The sequence below is a fragment of the Eutrema salsugineum genome, unplaced genomic scaffold (assembly GCF_000478725.1).
Source record: "Eutrema salsugineum unplaced genomic scaffold, Eutsalg1_0 scaffold_30, whole genome shotgun sequence".
Classification (NCBI taxonomy): Eukaryota; Viridiplantae; Streptophyta; class Magnoliopsida; order Brassicales; family Brassicaceae; genus Eutrema; species Eutrema salsugineum.
The window spans coordinates 142,528-148,619 of record NW_006256755.1 but is presented as its reverse complement, the minus strand read 5'-3'; the positions used below and the strand labels follow the sequence as shown (position 1 = coordinate 148,619).

General features: G+C 44.9%; 1 non-coding gene across 1 annotated transcript; it reads right to left on the bottom strand.

Annotated features, from left to right (window-relative positions):
- Positions 1–2,188: 2,188 nt before the first annotated feature.
- On the bottom strand, positions 2,189–2,295 carry LOC112085093. The gene has a single exon (XR_002898703.1). It is a non-coding gene; the product is annotated as a small nucleolar RNA R71 (small nucleolar RNA).
- Positions 2,296–6,092: the final 3,797 nt, after the last annotated feature.

The following is a 6,092-nucleotide window of genomic DNA, read 5'->3' as shown; positions in this document are numbered from 1 at the left end:
ATTTTCACAAGCCTCAGTATCTTTACCTTGGCGTCACTCAAGTCGAGGCTCATATCTTGGAAGTATTCTGGACTAGACCTCATGCCAAAGCCTTGGCATGGTTAGATCGAGGCATGCATACGTAAGAACTGAAGCTGGAAACGACTAAGTGTTGAAAGTACACCTCGGTGTAATGACCTCGGCGTGCATGCCGGACTGTGTTCTCCCAAGCACCTCGACATCATGACCCCTCGACATTTTATCCCGAGGTCCCTTGTCACGAACCCAGAATCAAGAACAGAATGGCTCAAGAACATACACGTGAGGATAGATCAAAGACTAGGGTTCATGCATGTTCTTGACGTGTTCTTCACGAGATCTTCATCTGGATCCTGACTCACGTGCACGCCTCGGCATGAAGACCTCGGCTTCACTTTTCGACACACCGTGGCACTCACCCATCAAGCCAAGAAGGCGGTTCAGTACCCGGTTTGTTCCGGGCTGACCCGCGACACTTTCCCTTTGCTATAAATACATTTTGAGACTAAAAACCTAGTTATCTTATCTCTTATCTGTTTTAGCTCTAAGAACTTGCCTCTTTTGTAAAACTTGATTAATCTAACCCGATATCTCGTTTTTGCATCAGAATCTTGTTCTTTCTTTATTTCTTTTATCATCCAACATCAAACTCCTTATCATGACTAGCTACACGTCTTGCAAAGGACTTAGTGAGCTCGTTATGATCAGTGAGTAGCGTTTAAGCGGCTTTAGATAGGTAGATTAGGGTGCTTTCAAGGTGGATTAATGGGTTTAGGTGTCTAGTCTTGCATGTTTCATTCCTTAAGCGACGAGATCTCTAAGCTGGATCCAAGCACATCACTTGAGGTTCAGATCTGAGACATATCTCGCATCAGAAGTGTTTGTAGAAATGTCTGAACCACTCGGTTAAGGGTTTAAGAGTCTTTCATCGCGAGAGTGATAGTTTGTTCTCTTAAATGACGTTTTTGAACCGATTCTTATTGCTGACTGATTCGTGCATCTCAAAAGGGATTTTGGTATGAAAGAGGATCAGTTTAGACGTTTAATACTTTCATGAGAAGATTAAAGTGCCTTGAGTTCAAAGTCAAATGAAATCGCTTGATAAAATGATTCATTAGCCCCTTAGTCTAACTTGGAAGCACCCGAGTCAAATATCCTGTCTAAAGCTTCTGCCTTTATCATTCATTACCATCATCTGAATCACCTGTTTGTTATTTGCATCTTGATTAGTTTAAATCTCTGCTTTTATTTAACTTTATTGCTCATTTGCCTGTTAATCATCGTCACCAAACTTTTATCATCTTGTCTTGACTTAAGTGAACAAATGACATAGGCTAGTGTCTCGTTTACAAGCTTGGTTTGACACCCCTTATACTACTTTGACAAGGGGATTGATAACCCTTCTAAGAACCTGAAAACTCTTAGTTATCAATTGGCGCCGTTGCCAACTTGTAGGAGCATTAGTCTCTTGTTTGTTCTTGAGTTCAAGCTTTTCTTTCCTTTGTTTTACTAACTTCTTTCCAAGTTCTTGTTTTGTTTTCAGGTGCATGAATACCAGGTCTCGGAGTACAGGATCGCTTTTCCCGTACGACAATAACATCGACAGATTAGAAAGGCGAGCTCGCGAGAGAGAACGACACTTTGACAGACTTGGAATGGCAGAACAACAGAGAATGGAGCAACAGGCTCAGGCAGCCGAGCAACAGGCTCAAAGAAACGAACGGCTTACTCAGCAAAACCAACACCAAGCGAATAGAAATGAACAACAAGCCCATCATGTTCATCCGCCACCGCCCCAAGTTCAGAGACAACATCCTCCAATCTGTGTTTGAGAGAATGACCGAGCTAATGCGCACCAATACTGAGCTGGGATTCAAGCTCCACCAGTTCAAAACAACAACTTTGAAGTTAAAGCTTCCCTGCTCAATATGGTGCAAAACTCAAAGTTCCACGGTCTGGCTGGAGAAGACCCTCTCGAGCATCTAGATCAATTTGATCGGGTTTGCGACTTAACCAAGATAAATGGCGTCTCCGACTTCAAGCTACGCTTGTTCCCTTTCAGCCTCGGTGATAAAGCACACCAGTGGGAAAAGAATTACCGAGGGGTTCTATACAAACCCAGTGTAAACTGGCGTTCTTATCAAAGTTCTTTTCCACATCACGCACGGCTAAGCTCAGGAATCAGATCTCAAGTTTCACGCAGCACAATAACGAGAGCTTTAGTGAAGCTTGGGAACGGTTTAGAAGCTACACTAACCAATGCCCACACCACGGCTTCTCAGAGGCATCCCTCTTGAGTACTTTATACCGAGGTGCACTCCCCAAGATCAGAAACCAACTCGATACAGCTTCAAATGGGAATTTTCTTGGAAAAGAGATCACTGCAGCATGGAACTAGTTGAGAACCTAGCCATGTCCAATGACACGTATGGAGAGGACTTTGATAGAGCAAACCGTACAAAGGGATCTAGTGATGAACAGCGCATGAAAAAGGATAAAAGAGAGCTTCAGAGTAAGCTTGACAAGGTTTTGATGGCGACTCAAAAGCCAATACACTTTGTAGGCGAGTTTGATGAGCAAGGGCCAAGTTTTGACAATGTTAATGAAGATGGTCTAACACAAGAGGAGCTGAATTACATAGGGAATCAGCAGAGGTATCAGCGGTTTAACAACTACAACAGTAACCCAAACCTCTCATACAGAAACCCGAATGTAGCTAACCCTCAAGACCAAGTGTACCCTGCTCAACAACAACAACAAAGCTATGCTCAAAAGGCTCCTTTTCAGAATACCTTCCAGCCCAAGCAACAGTTCAGTGGGCAACAGCACGACTACACTCAGCAGAATCAAGCGGCTCAGAGTAACAACTTCAACAACCAACCGCAGCAACACAATTTTCCACCAGGGTTCCATCCGCAGCCGATGGGTAATCAACAACAGATTCAGGGAACGGGTCAGAATCAAATGGGGAACGACGTCTGTGGGATACTACAGCAACTGTTACAGGGCCAACAAAGGGTTGAGAGCCAGCACGCGACAATGCAGCAAGATATCAGAGAGCTTAAGCAGAATCAAACTTCTACATCATCAAGAGGCCCGGCTTTACCAGGTAAACCGGAGCCGAACCCTAAAGAGTATGTGAACGCCATCACATTGAGGAGTGGTAAGGAATTACAAACTCCAACGCCTAAGACAAAGCTCATTGAGGCCAATGAGCAATTAGAGGGGGAGGCAGCCTCAGACGATGCGTGTAAAGAAGCTGTCTTAGAGAAGGAACCTATCAAGGACAAAGGAAAAGAGGTGGAAAAGACAACCGAGCTTGAAAAGCCCTATGTTCCACCACCACCTTATCAACCCAAGATACCATTCCCAGGGCGTTTCAAAAAGAAAATCCTAGACAAGGCCAAGGCATTCTTTGAGAAACACTTGGAGAACACGCAACTCACCTTACCCATTATAGATGCTTTCTTAGCTATACCCCAGCTTGGGAAGTTTCTAAAGGACGCGATCCTCAACAAGACAAAGGAGCTCCAGGGTATGGTGATACTGAGCTATGAGTGCAGTGCCATAATACAAAGAAGATCTATACCAAGGAAGCTATCCGATCCGGGCAGCTTCACTTTGCCGTGTGCTTTAGGTCACCTGAAGTTCTCAAACTGTTTATGTGACCTTGGAGCTTCTGTGAGCTTAATGCCTTACACGGTGGCCAAGAGATTGGGATACAAAAGCTACAAGCCAGCCAAGATCTCTCTTGTATTAGCTGATAGATCGGTTAGATTACCGCTGGGGTTGCTTGAGGATCTACCTTTGAGGATCGGTGAGATAGAAATCCCCACGGACTTCATAGTTCTTGAGATGGACGAGGAACCATTAGACCCTATCATCTTGGGCCGACCGTTCTTAGCAACCGCAGGAGCCATAATAGATGTGAGAGGAGGAATGATTGAACTACACATCGGTTCCGAGACTATGAAGTTCAACATGAAGGAAATGATGAAGAAACCGACCATTGGAGGTCAGGTTTTCTATGTGGAGGTAATGTAGGAGCTGGCTGATGAGCTCCTTGAAGAGTTGAACGCAGAGGATCCGTTACAAGTGGTCTTAACGCGGGAACAAAGCGAGCATGGGTACTTGAACGAGGAAAGCGAGGTGTACAAGCGTCTTTTGGACCAACCGAGGGAACTTGGAGCTGAGGCGAGGTTTTTGGAGCTCCACACAAGCAGCCTCGACATTCTAGAAAGCGAGGAGTCAAAGGGAAAAGAAGAGACACCTCGGGATATCATGGCCGTGACAACTCATACCGAGGCCGATGGTAAACCGCACGAGAATGAAGCAAAGGCCGAGGAAGCTGTTCCGGGCCAATGCAGCTTTGATGCCGATTGGAATGAGGCAGACGCACCCCCTGTTGAGCTCAAGCCTCTACCAACAGGGCTCAGGTATGCATTCTTAGGTCTAAACTCTACTTTTCCTGTGATCATAAATGATAACTTGCTTGAGCATGAGGAACGTGCATTACTTAGTGAAATAAGGAAATTCAGGAGAGCCATAGGGTATTCCTTGGCTGACATTAGAGGAATCTCTCCTGATATATGCACCCACAGGATCCACCTAGAGGACCAAGCCATGTCCTCTATTGAGCACCAACGTCGACTTAACCCGAACCTCAAAGAGGTGGTTAAGAAGGAGATACTAAAGCTCCTTGAGGCAGGGATAATATATCCAATCTCTGACTCTCGGTGGGTATCTCCTGTACACGTTGTGCCCAAGAAAGGTGGGATCATGGTGGTGAAAAACGATAAGGATGAACTCATAGCCCAAAGAACTATAACCGGCCATCGCATGTGCATTGACTATAGGAAATTGAATTCTGCATCAAGAAAAGATCATTTTCCTTTACCATTCATTGATCAAATGCTTGAACGGTTAGCTAATCATCCTTATTTTTGTTTTCTCGATGGATATTCGGGGTTCTTTCAAATACCTATAGACCCCCGAGATCAAGAGAAAACGACATTCACCTGCCCTTATGGCACTTATGCTTATAGAAGAATGCCATTCGGTTTGTGTAATGCACCGGCCACTTTTCAAAGATGTATGATGCACATTTTCTCTGATCTAATTGAAGAGAAAGTTGAGGTGTTTATGGATGACTTCTCCGTATACGGCTCCTCTTTCTCCGAATGTCTTGCTAATCTTTCTCAGGTTCTCAAGCGGTGTGAGGAGCATAGGCTTGTCTTAAACTGGGAAAAGTGTCATTTCATGGTCCAAGAAGGCATTGTCTTGGGACACAAGGTATCAGAGAAAGGCATCGAGGTGGATAAGGCCAAGATCGAGGTGATGGTGAACTTACAAGCCCCGAATTCTGTGAAAGGAATAAGAAGCTTCCTTGGCCACGCTGGGTTCTATAGACGGTTCATCAAGGATTTCTCCAAGATAGCCAGGCCTTTGACCAGGTTATTGTGCAAAGAAGTGGATTTCAACTTTGATGAAGAATGTGAGGAAGCGTTCAAGAGAATCAAGGAGGCTTTGATCAGTGCACCGATTGTACAAGCCCCTGATTGGTCTTTACCATTTGAAGTGATGACCGATGCATCTGATTATGCTGTAGGAGCTGTCTTGGGACAGAAGAAAGATAAGAATCTCCATGTGATCTACTATGCCAGCCGCACTTTGGACTCGGCTCAAGAAAAGTATGCCACCACCGAGAAGGAAATGCTTGCCATTGTGTTTGCATTTGACAAATTCAGGAGTTATCTAGTGGGATCAAAGGTCACGGTTTACACAGATCACGCGGCCTTGAGGTACCTGATGTCTAAGAAGGACGCTAAGCCGAGGCTTTTGAGATGGGTCTTATTGCTCCAAGAATTTGACATGGAGATACTTGATAAGAAGGGCATTGAAAACGGAGCCGCAGATCACCTCTCAAGGCTGAGGATTGAAGAACAGGTCCCTATAGATGATGTTTTACCCGAGGAACATCTCATGTTAGTCCGGTCTTACTTAGAGGTGGAGGAAGCCAATACGATCAAGGAAAAAAGCCTTCCATGGTTCGCGGATCTTGTGAACTACTTGTC